Source organism: Odocoileus virginianus, chromosome 31, assembly GCF_023699985.2.
Source record: "Odocoileus virginianus isolate 20LAN1187 ecotype Illinois chromosome 31, Ovbor_1.2, whole genome shotgun sequence".
In the NCBI taxonomy this organism is placed as follows: domain Eukaryota; kingdom Metazoa; phylum Chordata; class Mammalia; order Artiodactyla; family Cervidae; genus Odocoileus; species Odocoileus virginianus.
The window spans coordinates 38613539-38636916 of NC_069704.1; the positions used below are offsets into that span (position 1 = coordinate 38613539).

Below are 23378 nucleotides of genomic sequence, written 5' to 3' on the forward strand. Positions count from 1 at the left end.
ATTCTTGAACTTGAGCAATATACCCTCCTCTAGGAGACATTAACTATTTGCCCTGTTTTCTGAATCTTCCTTGAGAAGAATAAGGGTGAGGAAAGAAGAGGAACATTGATATGACAATGGAGCCAAAAATGTCCACAAATTATGTATGTCCTGGTGTATATAATTTGTATAATGTCACAAGGTCAAGACATTAAAAACCATGGACATGAAAAGTAACATCACAAAAAATGTAGAGTTTAGTGAAAAAAAGCTAGCTATGATATGTACAGTCTGAATTTAATAGTGCAAATATTATACATATTTATAGAAAAAAGTATAAGATGATGATAGATAACTCAAAGTATTAAGAATGTACATGAGTCACATTTCTCTCTTTCAATGCAAAAAAAAAAAAAAAAAGATCAAACTTTAGTGATTATGGGATATATTTTAAGTCATAAAAATCAACTAATACTTCCAGCATGATGAAACAACTGTATCAGTCTTTTTTTTCCTGCCATAAACTTCTGGAAAACAGAGCATATATATGGAGCAACTGTCTGTAGGCATTGGAAAGCAGGTTGCAGAGGACTGAGACTTTTGAGAGAAGAGTGAAAACCAAGATAAGAAAGATAATCTTCCTGGATTTCTGCTTGGAAGAACCTTCTGTATGGTGGGGAAGGAGAACTCAAGCAGAGGAAACTGACATTCCAGAGTCAAGAGCATAGAGATTAGAATATTAGGGTTTGGGTAACTTGAGGCAGCTGAAATTTATGGGCAAGAACATGGGAAAGGTGGGAACTGTGCAAAGGAGTATCTCCAGAAATCTGTACAAAGATCACATGGAGACTTTGATCGGACACTAAGGTCTGTATGGAGAAGACTCTTGAAAGTCATCTTGGACAGCAAGGAGATCCAACCAGTCCATCCTAAAGGAAATCAGTCCTGAATATTCATTGGAAGGACTAATGCTGAAGGTGAAGCTCCAATACTTTGGCCACCTGATGCAAAGAGCCTACTCACGGGAAAAGGCCCTGATGCTGGGAAAGATTGAGGGCAGGAGGAGAAGGGGGTGATAGAGGATGAGATGGTTGTATGACATTATTGACTCAGTGGACCTGAGTTTGAGCAAACTCCAAAAGATAGTGAAGGACAGGGAACCCTGGCATGCTGCAGTTCATGGGGTCTCAAAGAGTCAGGCATGGCTGAGAGACAGAACAACAACAAAGGTCTGTCTGTGGAAACTGAGATTCCAGGAACTCAATAGAATGGTAGGGAATGTTGAAGTTTTCATGAACCATGGTGGAGATACCTCATGGAATGCTCAAGACATTCTGCACATGTCTTGGAAGAATCATTCCTTAGTAGTAGAGCTCAGCTCACTTTGAGGTATAAGCTATTCTGGATGCACCCCAACAAATCTTGAAAACCTGTCTCAAGAGACTCAAGGAGGTCCATGTATGTCTTTATTATTGGCCAAAATAAAAGTCAACATCTTTAAGTGGGGACAACGAAATCCAGATGCTCAATAAAGCAATATTTATAAATCCTAACTTCCTAGGTGGCTCAGTGGTAAAGAATCTGCTTGCACTGCCAGAGATGTGTGTTTGATCCCTGGGTTGGGAAGATCCCCTGGAAAAGGAAATGGCAACCCATTCCAGTATTCTTGCTTGGGAAATTCCATGGAGAGAGGAGCCTGGAAGGCTGCAATCCATGCAGCTGCAAAAGAGTCAACTAAACAACAACAGCTATGAATGATGTGAATATTGGGAAAAATGAAGGGGAGGTAATGAGGGAGAAGTGATGAGAGGTAATGATGAGAGAATATATGGAAACTCTGTGTTTTCTTGTCATATTTATGAAAAACTAAAACTGTTCTATAAAGTCTATTAATGAAAATGTTGCTTAGAGGAATGTTAAGAAGGTGTGAGAAAAGAAAAAACTTCACAAAACATCTCAGAGGTCGTAAAAACCTAAACTCCCATCTTAAGAACCCAGGAAGAAAGAGCAAAGTAAACTCAATAAGTGGAGGGAAGGGAATAAAAAGATAAGAGTAGAAATTAGTAAAACAGAAAATGAATAAAATAAAGAAGATAAATGAAAGCAAAACTATTTCTTTGAACACATCATTTTGATTTATAAACCTCAAGCTAGATTAATCAAGAAAGGAAGGAGAAAAATACATATTACTATTATCGGGAATAATTGAGAGAACACCATCAGATATGCAATAGAATGGAAATGATAGTAAGGGGATATTATGAATTACTTCAAACCAACAAATCTGAAATTTAGAGAATTTAAATTGGAGAAATTCTTTGAAAGAGACAAATTACCAACACTAATACTTTTAAGACACTTGCTCCTTGAAAGAAAAGTCATGACCAACCTAGACAGCATATTAAAAAGCAGAGACATTACTTTGCTAACAAAGTTCTGTCTAGTTAAGGCTATGGTTTTTCCAGTAGTCATGTATAGATGTGAGAGTTGGACTATAAAGAAAACTGAGCGCTGAAGAATTGATGCTTTTGAACTGTGATGTTGGAGAAGAGTCTTGAAAGTCCCTTGGACAGCAAGGAGATCAAATCAGTCCATCCTAAAGGAGATCAGTCCTGAATATTCATTGGAAGGACTGATGCTGAAGCTGAAATTCCAATACTTTGGCCACCTGATGCATAGAACTGACTCATTTGAAAAGATTGTAGGCAGGAGCAGAAGGGGATGACAGAGGATGAGATGGTTGGATGGCATCACCAACTCAATGGACATGAGTTTGAGCAAACTCTGGGAGCTGGTGATAGACAGGGAGTCCTGGCATGCTGCAGTCCATGGAGTCACAAAGAGTTGGACATGACTGAGTGACTGAACTGAACTAATACTTTTAAAATTAGAATAAATGAATTTGCCTAAGCCACTGTAATAAGATAAGAGAAATAAAGTAATTATTTACAATAGACAGTAAAAGAGCAAGTCAAACAATCTCTGTTTATAGTTGATATGATTTTTTGAACACTGAAAGATCTAAGATGTTGAAAAATGTAGATCTAACATGCAAATTTAGTAAGAGTGCAGAATGCAATATGAGTAGAGATATCAACTGTTTTTCCACATACTAACAGCAAGCAAATGGAAATTTATTTACAATAGTATAAAATATGCAATAATTAGGAATAAGCTGAACATAAGATAGTCAAGAATGCTATGCTAAACTATAATACGTAATATTGCTGAGTGAGATTAAACATAGATGACCTCCATAAATGGGATGGTAATATGTTCATGAATTGCAAGGCTCAGTATTGTTAAATGTTCATTCTTTCAGAATCAATCTATGGATTTCAATGCAATTCCAATCAAAATCTCTGCAGGTTTATTTGCGCAAAATCACAAGGTGATTCTAAAATTTATATTGATATGTAGAAGTCTAAAAGAGCCCATACTGGTGCACTGGGAAGACCCAGAGGGATGGGATGGGGAGGGAGGCGGGAGGGGGGATCTGGATGGGGAACACATGTAAATCCATGGCTGATTCATGTCAATGTATGGCAAAACCCACTACAATATTGTAAAGTAATTAGCCTCCAACTAATAAAAATAAATGAAAAAAAAGAGCCCATATATTACTAGTGGAAATGTATGATGGCATGTTTGATTTGAAAAAATCCTAAAGAATGCATGTGTGTAAAAGATAAAATTCATGAAGTATCCAATTAATGTTTTTATAAGTTAGATTACATGTCAGAAGAGTGGGAAGATAAGACAGTTAGTATGCATGTGTCTGTAAAGAACATTGTATCAATAAGAAGTTTAGGAGGAAGTAATACTAGCATCCATTCTAAACAACTATTGTCAAGCAAGTCTTATTTCAAGAAATATCATCATCACCATTGCTGTGTGCACAGAGATTCCTCTTCTCCCTTGCTCTCTTTTCTTCTCTCTGGGCTCAGATGCTGTGATTAGTGTTGCCAAAATCCAGCTCTTTCTGTGTCATTGATGACCTTTGCTGGAGGCAGGAGGGAACCTCGAAGAATGGAAATGGTTGGTCACAGCTAACCCCAGGAAACAACAAACAACTTAGAACACTATTTCTCCTTGATTCATCCTACATTATTTATTACTTATTCAAAAGTCACCTAACTGCAAATTTTTACTAATTAAACCTTTTAAATAGCTATTTGCTACCATCTTCTCAACCTTTATTTTTGTTTTGGGGGAAAAAGGGAATCAACCTACAGTCTTCAATGGCACAGAAATGTGTGTATAAATCTAAGATATTGAACATATAATCTTGAAAGACATTAATCTAGCTAATTCTTCTGCCATCCTGTAGATGCTCTTTCCATGTATTTATTCATTCCTTATTTCTTCTTAATGACACTACAATATAGGCATGCTTCATTTTATTGCTCTTTGCTTTATTGTGCTTCATAAATATTTCATTTTTACAAATTGAAGGTTTGTGGCAACCCTGGATCAAGCAAGTGTATCAGTGCCATTTTCCAACATCGTTTGCTCACTCTATGTCTCTTTGTCACATTTTGATAATTCTTGGAATATTTCAAACTTTCTACCAGCAAAAAGATTGCAACTTGCTGAAGGCTCAGATGATGGTTAGAAATTTTTAGTGATAAAGTGTTTAAAATTAATGTGTATACCTTTTTTTTTTTTTTAAGCCATAATGCTATTGTATACTTAATAGACTGCAGTGTAGTACAAAGTCACTTTTGTATGTACTGGCATGCCAAGAAAATTCACGTGACCCACTTCATTGCAATATCTGTTTTATTGTGGTGCCCTGGAACTGAAGCAGAAATATCTCCAAGGTATGCCCAAGATCTACCTGTATGCCCAAGATTATGCTAGGTGCTGTGGTAAACTGCGGAGAAATAAAAGCAAATGAAATTAAGAACTCTGTCTTCTGTGTAATGCACAGTCACATAAACATTGTCATTGAAATAGGGCACAGACAGCATAGCTGGTGTGAGAAACTCAGTGGAAGTTTTACAGAGGAGAAGATCATTGAAGTATAATCGAGAGAGCTTCAAATAGAAAAGGAGACGGATCTTTCAATGCAAGGATAAAACAGATAAAAATTAGATTCTGACCACCTTGTCAACCATTCTTAAGGGCTTACGTGTCCAAACACTGAACAGATAGAGGCTTACTGGATTTGAAAAAAAGGAGCACAAGTAATAGCTTTTGTTTTTCCATATGCGAGGTTACATTCTGCAGGACAAATCGTTTAGCACTTGTGGTTCTGTTTCTGCATTTCTCAATCATCAGATCAGATATATTTTTAGCACATAGTGATGGTTCTCAGCAGGTGGTAAAGATGAAACTTGTACTTATCCTTTTTATTAAGCTAAAATGACAACAATAACCACCTCCTTGCTGTTTAAAACATTATGAACAATTTCCGCCCTCTAAGATAGAAACTTTGAAGAAGAGTGACTCACTGATCTTGGGGGAAATAATTTAAGCCTTGAAAGAATCCTTTTACTTAGGCAAATAAAGACTATGTTCCCACCTCTTATTCTTGTAGAAGACCTGAATGCAATGAAACACTCCAGATATTATCAACACTTCAGCCTGAAAAACAGTATTCTGTAGAGCAATGTAATACAGATATGTCTTTTTAAATTTGCCTTTATTTTTTTTTAGGTTACACTTGCAACCGGGATATTTTCCCCTGAACTTTAGTTTCATGTGTCCAAACCTGCATATCATTTCCTGTTCTAGGGGAGCTGTGGCTATGTTCATCTTAGTTCCATTATTTTCAGATGATGTAGAGCTGGGATGTAGATTGTGGGAAGGACTTGAAAAGTTTGATGAGAAACTAGGAGGAAAAAACTTCAGGAAAGACAGCAGCCTAGAATTGTTTCAGCATAATGTTGAAATTATGGACCTGGTTTTATTTACAATTCAATAACCTTGGGCAGGGCCTTCCCAGGTGGCACTAATGGTAAAGAAGCTGCCTGCTAATGCAAGAGAGTTGCGGGTTCAATCCATGGAGAAGGGCATGGCAACCCACTCCAGTATTCCTGCCTGGAGAATGTCATGGACAGAGGAGCCTGGTGGGCTTCAGTCCATAGGGTCAGAACAGTCTTTTGGACTCTGTGGGAGAGGGCAAGGGCAGGATGATATGGGAGGATGGCATTGAAACATGTAAATTATCATATGTGAAACGAATCGCCAGTCCAGGTTTGATGCATGATACAGGATGCTCTTGGGCTGGTGTGCTGGGATGACCCAGAGGGATGGGATGGGGAGGGAGGTGGGATGGGGGTTCAGGATGGGGAACACATGTACACCCATGGTGGATCCAAGTCAATGTATGGCAAAACCAATACAATGATATAAAATAAAATAAATAAATAAAAGAAAGAATGCGACATGACTGAGGCAACTTAGCATGCATTCCTGCAACCTTGGGAAATGTAGTGATGTCAGAAAAAGTTCCTGACCAGAGAAGCCCGATGAAGGGTGGAAAAACTGTTCAATACTGGATGCTGGCTCAGGGGCCAGCTGCAACAAAACTGTCTTGAGAAACATTTAAATGACCCCTGGTGATAAACTCTCTAGTTGTTCCAAAATGTTAGTGAATTTCAATGTTTCACTTTCATTTTCAACAAGAGGAAAGGATTTCCACTTAAAAACTTAAACAATAGTTGAAAAGATAAAGTTGATGAAACACTGAGTCAAATTGGCTGTTGACTTGGACCACTGTGTCTTGGCCATTAAAGTGAAGTTAGGACTCCATAGAGTGGTTAAGTTTGTGACAGTTACTTACTGTGTATATTATAAATAATACACAAATATTGGATTACTATTTCATACATAAATATAATGACAAAATGTCAGTTTAATGATAATGATAAGGTAAAATGTAGATAAACTTGGCTAGCAGAGAAACCTAGGGTTCTTGGAGAAGACTCTAGATGCGGTACCTTATTATGTAAAATGTTTACATTTTTATATTTGCCAAAATTATGTCAGTTTTCTGAGGATGAGTCAGTTATTTTACCTTAATCATCTAAAAGACAAAGCATTTTCTGTTGAAGTTACCTCATTATTCATGAGACAACTTAACCTCAATTGTAAAACAGTGAAGAAGGGGCAAAAGTACATGGAACCCTATTGAAATTCATGATTAATCTACTTACAAATTCAGTGCAAAATTCAGCATAGACACCTACTTAGACTTCAGACTCATTTACTTCATCCAACTTAGGGGTGGTTAGGGAGATAAAAATAAAAAGTGATATAACAATGTTAGCAACAGCTGTAGGTTCTGAGTTTTATATATCCAGTTGACTTTGTATTGGGTACCAGGAAGTATATACATGGTACTGAAATCATATAAAAATGTACAGGATTAAAATCCAGAAGTGTGTTAGCCATTCAGTCATGTCTGACTCTTTGCAACCCCATGGACTGAAGCCTGCAAGGCTCCTATGTCCATGGAATTCTCCAGCCAAGAATACTGGAGTGGGTAACCATTCCCTTCTCCAGGGGATCTTCCCAACCCAAGGACTGAACGCACGTCTCCTGCATTGCAGATGGATTCTTTACAGTTTTAGCTAACAGTAGTAGTTGTTCAGTTGCTAAGTCATGTCTGGCTATTTGTGACCCCATGGAATGCAGCATGCCAAGCTTCCCTGTCCTTCACTATCTCCTGGAGTTTGCTCAGTTTCATGTCCATTGAGTCAGTGATGCTACTTAACCATCTCATCTTCTGCTGCCCTCTTTTCCTTTTGCCCTCAATCTTTACCAGCAGCAGAATCTTTTCCAAACAGTCGGCTCTTTGCATCAGGTGGCCAAAGTATTGGAACTTCAGCTTCAGCATCAGTTCTTCCAATGAATACTCAAGGTTGATTTCCTTTAGGACTAGCTGGTTTGATCTTGCAGTCCATGGGACTTATGAGAGTCTTCTCCAGCACCACAATTCAAAAGCTTCAAATACTGAGATCATATAAAAATGAACAGGATTAAGATCCAGAAGAAAGAAATCCAGTTCCAGTTTGCTATGTTAATATGCTTTGTTATCAAACTTTCTTCTCCTTTCTCTTGCCCTTTTCTTCTTCTTTTCCTCCTCCTTCATCATCATCATCCTTATCCATCAGTGAATGACATGATTTGTAGCAGCCTAGGTCTAATAAATTAACATAACAGTTACTTTATGGCTATAAAGTAGAGCTGAATTCTGTTTATATACTCAGAAAGAGGGAACAAATGGAACATTTAGCACTTATTAGGTGCTAGATTTTACAGTTTGTAAGAAACATGTTTTCCCATTTTACACGGAAGTTCTTTAGAGAGGTTAAATTGCTGAATGACACATCGCTGGTAAGTGCCAGTGGATCAGAGACCAAAAATAATTCCACCTAATTCTAAAACCTGTGCATTGCCCATGATACAACCCAACTTTCCATCTGATCTCATGGTTGGATAAACCAGCAAATGCTCTCCTACAGTCTATTAACAGTGGTAAATAACTTTAATCAGAATGAAACTATGTGAAAGAAAGCTAGTACTTATTAACAGGAGATATGCTTGGAGCCACTTTGCAATGCAAGGGTTATGAACAATATGTCTACATGAATTGTTGGAATTAGAGCGTGAAGAGGGCTATCTAACACTGACTATAGAGAATGGCTCTGAGTGAATGTTCAATACCACAGATTATGACTCAATGGATCTGGTGAGTTTTCAAGTGAAAGTCGCTCAGTCGTGTCCAATTCTTTGTGACCCCGTACAGTTTATGGAATGCTCCAGGCTAGAATACTGGAGTGGGTAGCCTTTCCCTTTTCCAGAGGATCTTCCCAACCAGGGATTGAACCCAGGTCTCCCACATTGCTGGCAGATTCTTTACCAGCTGAGCCACATGGGAAGCCGAAGAATACTGGAGTGGGTAGCCTATCCCTTCTCCAGTGGATCTTTCTGACCCAGGAGTTGAACCGGGTCTCTGCATTGCAGGCAGATTCTTTACCGACTGTAAGTTTCCATGGCGTTTTCACCCACGTTATCATATGTTACTTTTCATAACAATCATGACAACTAGCTAGGGAAAATTTATTCTTTTCATTATTTCTATGAAAACATTGAAATCCAGAAATCTATATGGCATATTTGTTAGCATTAAAAAAATTTTCTGTATAGGTTATTTTTTATTATATCATATAATTATTATCTATAAGATTTGGATATTAAATGGTAATACAGGTACAGCCACTACAGAAAACAGTATGGAAGATTAAAAGTAAAATTGCTATATGATCCAGGATTCCCTGCTGGCTCAAATGGTAAAGAATCTGCCTTCAATGCAGGAGACCAGGTCTGATCCCTGGTCAGGAAGATTCCCTGAAGAGGGGAATGGCAACCCACTCCAGTATTCTTGCCTGGAGAGTTCCATGGACAGAGGAGTTGGGCAGGCTACAGTCCATGGGGTCGCAAAAAGTCACCCAAATGAGTGACTAACAGTTTTACTTACCATTAGATCCAGGAATTCTACTTCTGGGAATATATCCAAGGGAAGTAAAAACAATAACTTGAAAAGGCACCTGAACCCTTGTGTTTGTAGCAGCATTATATGCAATAGCCAAGACATGGCTACAACCTAAGTGTCCACTGATGGATGAATAGATAAAAAAGTTATGGTATATAAATAATATTTCATTGTTTGTGTATAACATTAACATTGTTAGCATTGTATATAGCCTACCTAAATGAGGTACTAAAATGAGGACTAAAATGAGGACATCTTACCATTTTCTACATCATGGATGGACTTTCACTTATTATATTAAGTGAAATAAAACAGAGAAAAGCATACTATATGATTTCACATATATATGGAATATTAGAAACAAACACCACCACCAAACTCATAGAAAAAGAAATCAGACTTATGGTTACTGTAGGTGGAAGATGGGGGAAGTGGAGATTGGAGGATGGTAGTCTAAAGGTATAAACTTCCAGTTACAAGATAAATTGGCACTAAGGGTGCAGTGTACAACAGAATTACTATGGCTAAGCCTGCTGTATGTATATAGAAAAGACATTGAAAGTAAACCTTATGAGTTCTCATTACAAAGAGAAATTTTTTCCTTCTTTTCTTTTTATTGTATTATGAGAACATAGATGTTAACCGAATCTGTTCTGGTAATCATTTCACAATACATGTCAATCAAACCATCATGTTCTACACCTTTCACTTACACAGGATGTATGTTAATTATTTCTCAATAAAACTGGAAAAAGATAAATGGGAATAGAATTTCTTGCTCTTTGACCACTGTTTTTGTTTTATTTATTTATATTAGTTGGAGGCTAATTATTTTACAATATTGTAGTGGTTTTTGTCATACATTGACATGAACCAGCCATGGATTTACATCTGTTCCCCATCCCGATCCCCCATCCTGCCTCCCTCCCCATGCCATCCCTCTGTGTCTTCCCAGTGCACCAGGCCCTGAGCACTTGTCTCATGCATCCAACCTGGGCTGGTGATCTGTTTCACTCTTGATAGTATACTTGTTTCAATGCTATTCTCTCAGAACATCCCACCCTGGCCTTCTCCCACAGAGTCCAAAAGTCTGTTCTGTACATCTCTGTCTCTTTTTCTGCCTTGCATATAGGGTTATCATAACCATCTTTTAAATTTCCATATATATGCATTAGTATACTGTATTGGTGTTTATCTTTCTGGCTTACTTCACTCTGTATAATGGGCTCCAGTTTCATCCATCTCATTAGAACTGATTCAAATGAATTATTTTTAATGGCTGAGTAATATTCCATAGTGTATATGTACCACAGCTTTCTTATCCATTCTTCTGCTGATGGGCATCGAGGTTGCTTCCATGTCCCAGCTATTATAAACAGTGCTGCAATGAACATTGGAGTACACGTGTCTCTTTCAGTTCTGGTTTCCTTGGTGCGTATGCCCAGGAGTGGGATTGCTGGGTCAAATGGCAGTTCTATTTCCAGTTTTTTAAGGAATCTCCATACTGTTCTCCATAGTGGCTGTACTAGTTTGCATTCCCACCAACAGCATAAGAGGGTTCCCTTTACTCCACACCCTCTCTAGCATTTATTGCTTGTAGACTTTTGGATAGCAGCCATCCTGACTGGCGTGTAATGATACCTCATTGTGGTTCTGATTTGCATTTCTCTGATAATGAGTGTTTGTTAGCCATCTGTATGTATGTCTTCTTTGGAGAAATGCCTGTTTAGTTCTTTGGCCCATTTTTTTGATTGGGTCATTCATTTTCCTGGAATTGAGCTGCAGGAGTTGCTTGTATATTTTTGAGATTAATCCTTTGTCTGTTGCTTCATTTGCTATTATTTTTTCCCATTCTGAAGGCTGTCTTTTCACCTTGCTTATACTTTCCTGCTAAAACCAGCTTTTAGCTTTGTTAATTTTTGCTATGGTCTCTTAAGTTTCTTTTGCATTTATTTCTGCCCTAATTTTTAAGATTTCTTTCCTTCTACTAACCCTGGGGTTCTTCATTTCTTCTTCCTCTAGTTGCTTTAGGTGTAGAGTTAGGTTATTTATTTGACTTTTTTCTTGTTTCTTGAAGTAGGCCTGTAATGCTATGCATCTTCCCCTTAGCACTGCTTTTACAGTGTCCCATAGGTTTTGGGTTGTTGTGTTATCATTTTCATTCATTTCTATGCATATTTTGATTTCTTTTTTGATTTCTTCTATGATTTGCTGGTTATTCAGAAGAGAATTTCTTAGTTATTTTTTAAATCCCCAACTCCCAAAAGAATCTGATGGATTGACCCTTGGTGTATCTTTTAAATAGTAATATCAGATCATAATTTTGATCTGAAAGCAAATATACCAATCCATTACTTATGAAAATAAATAAATACTTAATTGGAGTACTACAGAAAGGAGGTACTAACATGTTGAAGTTTAATTTGCTAGGGATTTTACATATATTACTTTCATATTAGTTTATTTTACCTTCACATTCAGAAATTCACAGATGAGTGATTTAGGTCTGTAGTTTCCATTTTTTCAATGTAGAAGGGGAGCTCTGAGGGATTAAATAATTACCCAAGGTCATGTAGCTTCATTTTTCAGGATAGAAACCAGACTGAAGTCTTCTGTCATCAAAACTCATCATCTTTTCAGATCAGCTTGGAATGTTACTGTTTGGTTCTTCCCTCTCTCCTACTTGGTTTATACTGACCTCTCAATGGCTCTTAAACTGCTATGGGTTTTCTCATCTTACTATGGACGCATTTTGTTGCCCTGAAATATGCATCTTCCTTGCTGCCAGTCTTTGAATCCCAGCTGAAATTTTATTGCTTAGAGAAAAGTCTTGAGAAAACTGAAAGTGATCTTTGCATTCTCCGTACTGTAGTAGAACTTGTTTGTATTATTTGAATGTCATCTGTTGCTAATTATTTGTTCATGTCATTAAAATTTCTCCAGCTCATTCAAGGTTTTTGAGGGTAGGGACCACTCCTATTAAATCTTGTCTCAATGATAAGCACAGTGGCATGGAGTAGATGTTCAATAAATATTGTTTGAATTTTAGTAGAGAGTGCTTAGTGAACAACTAACTTGGCTCAGATTTAGAGAGAGCCAGACTACTAATAAGCAGTGTTAAGCCATTTTAAATATTGACAGCAACATCAATGGAGCAAAAAGATTGTCAAATGGAAAATTTTCTAGTCTTGTTAGTGGCATAACATAGATGATTTGTACTAGGCCACTAATTTTATTCTATATGTAGATATTAATAAAGCCATTCCAATTTTCACCTTAAAACAAAATAAGGTAAGTTTTTTCTATCTTTTTAATATTTTTTTTTTGCTTATCACATTTTAATCTCTGCCCCCCGCATTGAGTACTAAAATAAGTGCCAGTAAAGTGTCACTAGACTAAGTGCCACCTTCAGTCAAAACAATCACATGTGGACTCACTCTGAACTGACAAGATTTCATGAGGTCTTTGTGAATCTTCCTGGTGCTGATTTAAGGCATGAATATTTTAGATTTTATTGTACAGGAAACAGAAAACTTGTCTTATAAACATAAAGCTTTTGAGAATTGAATTTTCTGCAAGCAACATAAGTTAACCCCCTGCCCTCACATTATGACTGCCTCCCGTAATATGATATAACTTATGTGCTTAATACACATTTTCTAGGTTAAATGTAGAAATATGAGATTTTTTTAAATGGCCAATTGAATGTCACATCCACAGAAGTATTGTAGTGCTCTTGAAAATCTTTTCCTCTTATCCTGTCTCTTTGGAGGCAGATCTTAACATTGATGCTCAAGGCTAGAGGATAACTCACTTTCAAGAGGCCAGTCTAGGCATGTGCCATGAAGACAGTGGTTCAATTACCAAAGTAGAAATATGCCTGATTAACCTCATTTGGTCTTTGGTGTCCTCAATCATCTTAGATGATTTAAGCCATACTGCAGTTGGAACCTCAGAATTTCCAATGGTTTAAAGCACTGGTGATGTTTAATTAAAATTTCCCATATTTATAAAATTGCATAATGTAAAAATTAAGTTTCTTACAATAATGCAGTGGTACTAAGTCAAGAGTTGAGCTAATAAAGCTAACTTAAGTTCTCTTATAACCTTGAGTCTGCTTCCTTTTGGAAAGAATCTAAAAGTTACAAGTTTCTTGAGAAAATTAATACAAAGAGAAATTTAGAATTATTTCTAGTTCACTTTTGCTCTTCAGAAAAGTTTATTGTGTAACACTTGTATCATATTTTTAATTTTGGAAAGCATTTTTATCTATTATCTCATTCAATTCATCATCATTGCAAATCTTAGATCTTATTTATTAAAGTGGAGATGAAACAAGAACATTGTCTTTAGATTCGTAAGACCAAATTTTAAGCAATATGTCAATTTAAAATGACTTAATATATTGCTGTGGTGAAATTCTATGTGGATCTGTAGCTCTCATAAATCAGAAGTTCATACAGAAAATAGTCTAACACAGAGTTTAACCTAAACACATTTATAGACTCAAGAGGGACCTTATTTAATCATTTAATTTATTAATAAGGGTAAAGTAAATTTCTGTAAGATATGCTCTAAGATTTCAGTGGCTTTGCACATAGCAATCCAGTGAAATTTTTGACACTTTCTTTGTGCTAATCTTTCAAAGATCCAGTTTCTTTCCATCTTGTAGCTCTATTATCCTCAAGACCTCAGAGAGAGGCCCTCTGAAAAGGAAGAAGAGGGTAAAGAAGGTCCATCTACTTATTAAACACATTGGCCTAGAGGTGATATATGTCATTTTTACTCATAGCACATCATCAGGAACTAATAACATGGGGATTTTCTGTGTGTCCCAGAAGAAGAGAAATCAGGCTTGGTAAACATCTAGACCAACTATGCTACCTTTTATTTTTGAGTTACTTAAGAATATCTTCTATTCCCCATGTACCTTCCTTTATATACTTAAAATCAACTAGAATTGATTTTAAAAAATTTAACCAGAAATTATAGTTGATAGAATAATGGACACAGAGGAAGATCTAAAGATGAACATGTTGGTTCTAGGGGCATTCTTATGCAGTGAAATAGAATGGTTTTAACTCAACAAGGCAGGCAGATGACACACATTTATATTTTCTCTTTTCTCAAAAGTCATTAAAGAAAACAAAGGTAAAGAAAACAAACAAAAGCAAAACAAAGTATCACCTTTAATGAAACATTGGGGGTGGACCATTAGTAGAATAGAGATTATAGCAACTTTGTGGAAGATGGAAAGAAGGTAAGAAGACAGATGACTGATTAAGCAGAGTGAAGGAAATTGGGTTCTAAAATATATGTGGCTGGTGGGGTCAACTGAGGCAGGAGCAGCAGTCCCTTAGAGATCTATAGAACATTGGTTCTCAAGGTAAGATTCTCAGATTGTCAGTGTCATTGTCACCTGATCACTAGTTATAAATGCTAACTCTCAGGCCTTACCCAGATCATCTGAATCAGAAACCAAGGATGCTAGTCTGAATTATTAAATTATTTAATGATACAAATGAACTTATTTACAAAACAGAAACATACTCACAGACTTAGAGAAGGAACTTACAGTTACTGGTGGGAAAGAAGAAAGGAAGGACTAGTTAGGGAGTTTGGGATGGATCTGTACATTCTGGTATATTTAGAATGGATAACCAACAAGGTCCTACTGCATAGTACAGGGTACTCTGCTCAGGGTTTTGTGGGAGCCTAGATGGGAGGGGAGTTTGGGGGAGAAGATATATGTGTATGTATGACTGTGTCCCTTTTCTGTCCTGAAACTATCACAACACTGTTAATCAGCTATACTCCAATAAAAAAATTAAAAAAGCTATAAAATAAAGACATTTGCATTCTGGCACCCCCAACCAGCTCCCTGGCTACTTCTGAGGTGAAGCCTGATGATGGAGTCTCTGTTCACATAAATCATCCAATCAGCATGAGGCAATTTTGCAACATTTCAGAGGAAAGAAAAAAATTGATAAGAAAAGATAACCCTAACAAAAATTAAGATATAGAAGATTTCATTTCAGGTATAGAAGTAATCTTTAAAATACATCAGTACCCTCAGAACAACTTAAGAAAACATTATCTCTGTAATTAGATCAGAAGAGGCTTGAAAAATAAGGAAGTTAGAGAATAAAAAAAAAATATATATATATATTTTTGAAAATCAAAACAGTAAAAATGTTAATATATAAAAATTCCAATCATAAAACTGGAATATAAGTTTTAGGAAATTTTTTTGCTACCTAAAAAAATAGACAAATAGAGAGAAAAACTAAATGAAAAGATGAGAGGATTGAAAATGGAGGTAGTCATTTGACTAACAGGAGATACAGAGAAAGTATGTAGAAGGATAGAGCAAATGTTAGAAGATAAATTCCTACAGATAAGTACAAGTGCCCTCAGATTGAAAGGGTTTAAATAACACAAATTATAAAAATGCTACTAGACATATCAATGACATTTTACAATGTCAGAATAAATGAAAAATTCTAAAATCTTCCATAGAATAAAGTGAATGTTCACTTATAAAGGAATGAGACTCAGACTAATATTAATTTCACATCAGCAATACTGGATACTAAAAGGAAATATATAGTAAATGTTAATATAATATGGTAAATATTATCCTAACCACTGGACCTTCAGGGAATTCCCCAAGGAGTTTTTGAATACCAAGTAAAATTCTCATCAGGATGAGTAAAGAAGATGTTTACAGAAACCAAATGAGTTTACTTCCCAGATGAACTTTCCTAGGACCTTACTTGAGGATATAGTTTAGCAAAATTAGAAGAGTGAATAAGAATGGACAGACAACATGGACTCCAGGGAAAGGTAGATTGAAGGTAGGTGAGAAAGGCAGGAGTCCCAGAATGGCAGCTTTGCAGCGGTTTAGACAAAAGTAAGGGAACAAAGGATTCAAGAGGGAAGCATCTAGCAAAAAAAAAAAAAAAGCATTTCATACATTTGATATTATCCCCAAGAAGGTAGAACTACTTTGCTCTACAATGTAATAGAGCGATCAAAATGAGAAAATAAGAAGGTACTAGAAACTCCAGAAAAATTCAAAAGCTATACAAAAATCAAAACTACTTGACTCTGAAAAGAACAGTACCTACCAAGGAATAACAAGCAAAACATCAGTCTATTTTTATGATCAAACTGTAGCTAACCATAGAAGATAGTTTTGCCCTTGGAAAAGAATGTAAACATTATCCACCTTGACAGTTTAAAGGCAAGAGATGTTGCTTATAATTGCTACAAAAAGAAATATAATGGTGGACATTTATTCAAAGTTACAAAAATAATTAAAAGAAAAGCAAAAAAAGAGGATAAGTATCACATTGGTGGAATGGGGCTTGGATGATATGAGAATTATCTCATGTCAGAGTAGGAAGTCATTATCTCAAATTAATGAATCAAGAAAGAGGGTGGAAATTTAAACACTGAAAGTAATAATCAGAAATACAATTTTAGAAATAGCTTGAAAGGTTAAAAATTGTTACTACTGTATGAAAAACTAGAAATTGGGAGGTATAGGACAAAAGATTTTTGTTTTTCATTTATTTATTTATTTTTTCATTTATTTTTATTAGTTGGAGGCTAATTACTTTACAATATTGTAGTGGGTTTTGTCATACATTGACATGAATCAGCCGTGGATTTACATGTGTTCCCCATCCTGATCCCCCCTCCCATCTCCCTCCCCATCCCATCCCTCTGGGTCTTCCCAGTGCACCAGCCCCGAGCACTTGTCTCATGCATCCAACCTGGGCTGGTGATCTGTTTCACACTTGATAGTATACTTGTTTCAATGCTATTCTCTCAGAACATCCCACCCTCACCTTCTCCCACAGAGTTCAAAAGCCTGTTCTATACATCTGTGTCTCTTTTTCTGTCTTGCATATGGGGTTATCATTACCATCTTTTTAAATTTCATATATATGCATTAGTATACTGTATTGGTGTTTACCTTTCTGGCTTACTTCACTCTGTATAATGGGCTCCAGTTTCATCCATCTCATTAGAACTGATTCAAATAAATTCTTTTTAATGGCTGAGTAATATTCCATTGTATATATGTACCACAGCTTTCTTATCCATTCATCTGCTGATGGGCATCTAGATTGCTTCCATGTCCTGGATATTATAAACAGTGCTGCGATGAACATTGGGGTGCATGTGTCTCTTTCAGATAATTTAAACATCTCCACTTACTGCTTCTTTCAAGTCATATGAATGAATAAATCCATTTAATCAAAATTTATAAAAAATAAAGCATTTTTTTCTTAATTAGTGTAGAGCACACAGTTGGTTTCCTACTCATTTTTTGTTCCCCTTCTTCTTTATTGACAGATCTCCAGGATTCTTTGTACAGCTACTTCCTTCACGCAACTGTGTGAGGAAGGTGACTTTATCACCAACTATGAGGTTCAAATGGCAACCCACTCCAGTACTCTCGCCTGGAAAATTCCATAGATGGAGGAGCCTGGTACACAGTCCATGGGGTCATAAAGAGTCAGACACAACTGAATGACTTCACTTTTTTTTTTTTAAATGAGGTTCATTTGCATTTACTTAAATTATCACGGTATTGATAATTCCATTTTCTAATAGATAGATAGGGTTAGTTACTTGTATGATCCAGTTCTGACCAAAGAGAAAAGAGGTGTGTCTGCTAGCAGCTTTTGAAAAAGGACTCCTTGTTTTTAAAAATAGGTACCCCCCAAAACAGTGTTGCTTGTCACAGGTATGACTTCTGGAACTCTGCAGGCCAACTGATAGCCCCAAGAGCAGCTAGCCTGGGGACAGAGAAGAGATGCTGAGGGTATTCAACAGAATGATGGCAAAAAACTCGGGTCCGTGGCGAGGCTGATAAAGCTCTCAACTCAGCAACTCTCTGAAGTCAGGTAGCCATGCATTCCAAGGACTTACTGTGTGTAATACCTTCCCTTGAAACACCATTTGTCTTAGAAGTCCAGCTGAAATTTTATCTCTTTGAGAAAAGTCTTGAAAAAACGGAAAGTAATCTTTTGAGTTTGATATTCTGTTCTTTGGGGTTGAGGGTTTAAACCCTAAGACCATTCTTTCTCAGGATGTTTTCAAACAAGTGGGTTGGGATTGGGCTCTGAGGGCTCTCCCAACAGTGCGATTGCTTTTCTCCCCATTATTGGCATAAAAAATTGATTATTCATTGCTTTTATTAAAAAGCATAAAGAGCTAAAAAACTAAAAGACCAATCCAGTTCATCATAGATATTCAAAATATAGCAGTAAATAAAAGAAAGCACCTATGATTCTGAGCTAATACTGAAATTTAAATATTATTTGTACTCAAATTAATTCTTTCAAATCAACTTGGAAAATCACATAACCATATTTAATTCCTCTGAGAAGAGTTGTTCATTGTTCAGTTCCAACTGTCTGCTAAATTAAGCTGCGGTGATTATAATGGTTACAACAAAGCTGATATGAAAGAAGGTAATAACTTTAGGTATAAAACAAAGCTTTGGGAGAATATTTATTTGTGCCCTCTTCAGTTTCTTTCATTAATGTTTTATAATTTTCAATATGCATGTCTTTCACATCCTTATATTCATCCCTAGATATTTTTTCTTTAAGATACAGTTTTAAATGAGATAGTTTTCTTAATTTCTCTTTCTGATAATTTATTATTAGTATATAGAAACTCTAGAATTTTGTGTATTGATTTTATATCATGCAACTTAATTCATTTATTAGTTCCAGTAGTGCATTTTATGGAGTTTTACACATGTATATATATTATATATATGGGCTTCCCTGGTAGCTCAGATAGTAAGGACCCTGCCTGCAATGCAAGAGACCCAAATTCAATCCCTGGGTCTGGAAGATCTCTGGAAGAATACCCGCTCTGGTATTCTTGCCTGAAGAATTCCATGGACAGAGGAGCCTGAAAAGCTAGAGTGTATATACAATATCATGTCATCTGCAAATAGTGATAGTTTTACTTCTTCCTTTCCAGTTTGGATGCCTTTTATCTCTTTTTCTTGCCTAATTGCTCTGGTTAAGACCCCCAATACTATATTGAATAAAGTAGTGAGTGTGAGCATCCTTGTCTTGTTCTTGATCTTAGAGTAAAAATTCTCAATTTTCACCATTGAGTGTGCTATTAGCTGTGCAATTGCTATATATTGCCTTTCATATGTTGAAGTACATTTCCTTTATACTTATTTTATTGAGAGATTTTATTATACATGGATGTTGAATTTTCCCAAATGCTTTTTTTTATACCTGTTAAAATGATTACATGATTTTTATCCTTCATCTTAATGATGTGTATCAAATTGACTGTGATGTTGAAATATCTTTGCATCCCTGGAATAAATCCCATTTGATCATGTTGTGTAATTCTTTTAATGTACTGTTGAGTGTGTTTTGCTATTAATTTGTTAAGGATTTTTGCATCTATTTTCATCAGGGATATTGGCTTGTAATCTCTCTCTTTTTTTGGTATACTTGTTTGGTTTTGGCATCAGAGTAATGTTGACTTCATAAAACATGTTAGGAAGAATTACTCCCTTTCTATTTAAAAAGATTGAGAAAGACTGGTATTATCAATAATTCAATTCTTTGAATGCTTGGTACAAACCAACAGTAAAGCCATCTGGTCCTGGACTTTCATTTGTTGGAAGGTATTTGACCATAGATTTGGTCTCCTTACTAGTAAAATATCTGTTCAGATTTTCAACTTCATCATGACTCAGTCTTGGCAAGTTGTATGTTTCTAGGAATTTGTTTTTTTTTAATCAGTTTTTTTCCCAGTTTGTTTACATATAATTGTAGTAATCTCTTATGAATATTTCTGTTTCTGTGGTATCAGTTGTAACATCTCTTCTTTCATTTTTGATTTAATTTATTTGAATTTTCTTTTTTTCTTGGTGAGTCTAACTAAAGTTTGTCAATTTTGTTTACCTTTTCAAAGAATCAACTCTTAGTTTCATTGATCTTTTAACTTGTCTTTTTGGTCTTCATTTCTGCTCTAATCTTTATTTCCTTTCTTCTACTAACTTTGAGCTTCATTTGTTCTTCTTTTTATGTTTTTTATGTTGTGTGTTTTTTATGATGTCTCAAGGCTTTGTTCAAAAGAACATTCCTGGGATAAGGAAGTGAAGTGACAAGCTCAAACTCTAACTCCCTCTTGAAACACTGAATTTGAACCCAAGTTGTGAGTGTCAGCCATGAGCCTGCATATTAGCTCATGCTAACTTCATCAACTGATTAATTGCTTCTAAGTTTGTTAGTTCTCATGGTTCTGCCATTGTATTAATATGAACAGGGATACTCACCTTTCCTAATGAAAAACAGTGGTGGTATCAAAGGTATCACCTAAGGGACTTTCAGAAATGATTTCTCTCTATTGACTTTTATTGCCTAGGCTATCATTAGTCTTTTCTTTCCACATAGTTGATAGAAGCCTGAATAATAGCCATCTCTCAGATGACAGCCAGAGGAGATATTTGTAATTTGGCACTAGCTTTGATGGAAATAGTCTAGGATTTATGGTTTTGGAGAGTGGAAACAAACCAAGATAAAATTAAGATATTATAGCTTTGGGAACAAAGATTTTTTTTTGGTCAGTTTTCTTGGGCAGGTAATTTGTGTTTGGCAGATTGTTCTCAAAGTAATGGCAATGAATAGAAATAACTTTACCCTGAATGGCCTTTCAGGGAGCATATTCCTCTTAATGTCTCAATTTATAGGGCCTGGGATCTATAGAATTTGGTAACAGAGACATAGCAGAGATGTTCTGCTGAGTATTCAATATTCTTTTTACATATGCATCATTTTTCTTGAGGTTAAAGTGCATCAACTCTGGTCTAATGAGTCTTCATATGCAAGGAGGTGAGTGTATCACTATGTTCCTCAGTTTTTGGATGGGCAAGCTGAATTACAATAACTCAACATCTCTCTAATTGTCAGAATTAGGGCCATGTATAAGATTGAAATCTCCTGAATTCTGGCTTGTACATGGTACATGAGCTGACTATTTCTTTGTATTTTCCAAACTGGACAAGGTCTCTGAGTTGTCATAGCAATAGAGAATTGAATATCCAAGGTCAGTGCTTCAGAGTTCTTTGGAAGATGGCTTTAATTCTTTGTCATAATGTGTCAATGAGGAGCCAGGTGAATTTGAATAATCTTAGGTGCATATGCCCATGCTCAGCCAGCTCTTGAAACATTTGACAAGAGTAGAAATTTATCTAAGGAGATTCTTGTTAGCTTTATGTCATTTTCTTATAGCATATTCATATCTTCATCAACCTTTCGTTCTCCAAGTTACAAGTCCAGGAAAACAGGCTTTTATTTCTGCCTGGTGAGAATCCATGTAGAAAAAATGATAGAGTCACTGCTTCTGCTTTGGACAACTTTTCTGTTTCCATGGAAGGCTGGTCAACTGATTTAAACTAAAACTTCTGCTGTTTCCTTACATTCTGCCACCCAGTTGTCCGTCCTTTTGTTCTCTGGTTGAAACACTACAGGCACGAATATAAATCTTGAGATATTAGTTTGAAAATGTTATGTTTTTAAAGCTTCTGGGGTCTTTGGTATATAATCTCCCCTTATTCTTCACACTGCTAGGAAGTTGGAAAGAAAGAAGAGTGTTTTGATGAACACAGAGAATCCCTGTGATGAGTCCAAAGCTCAGTTTATCATGAAGCTTACTCTATATTAATTTCCTCACCTTTTTAGAGTTGATTAGTTGTCTTATAGTTTGCACTCTCTAAGAAAATATTATATTAGAGGCTAATGAATAAATTAGGAGTGACAGTGATTATTCATATTAGCTATGAATATGTGTCCTTCATATTTGCCATGAAAAGTGTCCCTTCCAAATTCATATGTTGAAATCTAATCCCCCAAGGTAATGATATTAAGAGGTGGTGGTGGGGGGTGGTCTTTGGGAGGAGGGGGAGGTGTTTAGGAGGTGATTAAGTAATGAGGGCAAAGCTCTTATAAATGAAATTAATAACCTTATGAAAGAGATCTGAGAGAGTTCCTTCACCCCTTTTATCATATAAGAATACCACTGGCAAGAAGGCACTCTTTATGAACCAGAAAGCCAGATTCTCACCAGACACAGAGTCTGAAGGTGTCTTCATTTTGGACTTCCTAGCCTCCAGGACTGTGAGTAATAAATTTCTTTTTTATAAACTAACCAGGCTATGGTATTTTAACATAGTAGCCTGAATGGACTAAAATAGTATTCTAAAAGATTATATTTTTAAGACTAAGTTATGGGGGGAAAAAGATAGCCTCTGAACAATTTTTTTCCAAAATGAAGAAGCGTTTGTTTATAAATCACTTAATATTTGGGAAGAAAGGGGTAACTGATGATAAAGAATGGTAATGTGGCTAAAAAATGCAGGCAAATAATGTGATGACTTCAGAAAAATCATGCCCTTTATTTCTATTTATTTTTTTCCATTTATTTTTATTAGTTGGAGGCTAATTACTTTACAACATTGCAGTGGTTTTTATCATACATTGAAATGAATTAGCCATGGATTTACATGTATTCCCCATCCCAGTCCCCCCTCCACCTCCCTCTCCACCCGATCCCTCTGGGTCTTCCCAGTGCACCAGGCCCGAGCACATGTCTCATGCATCCAACCTGGGCTGGTGATCTGTTTCACCCTAGATAATATACATGTTTCGATGCTGTTCTCTTGAAACATCCCACCCTCGCCTTCTCCCACAGAGTCCACAAGTCTGTTCTATACATCTGAGTCTCTTTTTCTGTTTTGCATACAGGGTTATCGTTACCATCTTTCTAAATTCCATATATATGTGTTAGTATACTGTAATGGTCTTTATCTTTCTGGCTTACTTCACTCTGTATA

At 36.1% G+C, this 23378-nt stretch overlaps 1 long non-coding RNA gene across 1 annotated transcript in view; it reads left to right on the plus strand.

Annotated features, from left to right (window-relative positions):
* The window catches only part of LOC139032366 (uncharacterized), a 64840-nt gene extending 44995 nt beyond the window's left edge, over positions 1-19845 (plus strand). The window contains exon 3 of the long non-coding RNA XR_011484878.1: positions 17852-19845. This is a non-coding gene — a long non-coding RNA (uncharacterized lncRNA). The remainder of the gene's footprint in view (positions 1-17851) is intronic.
* The last annotated feature ends 3533 nt before the right edge of the window (positions 19846-23378 follow it).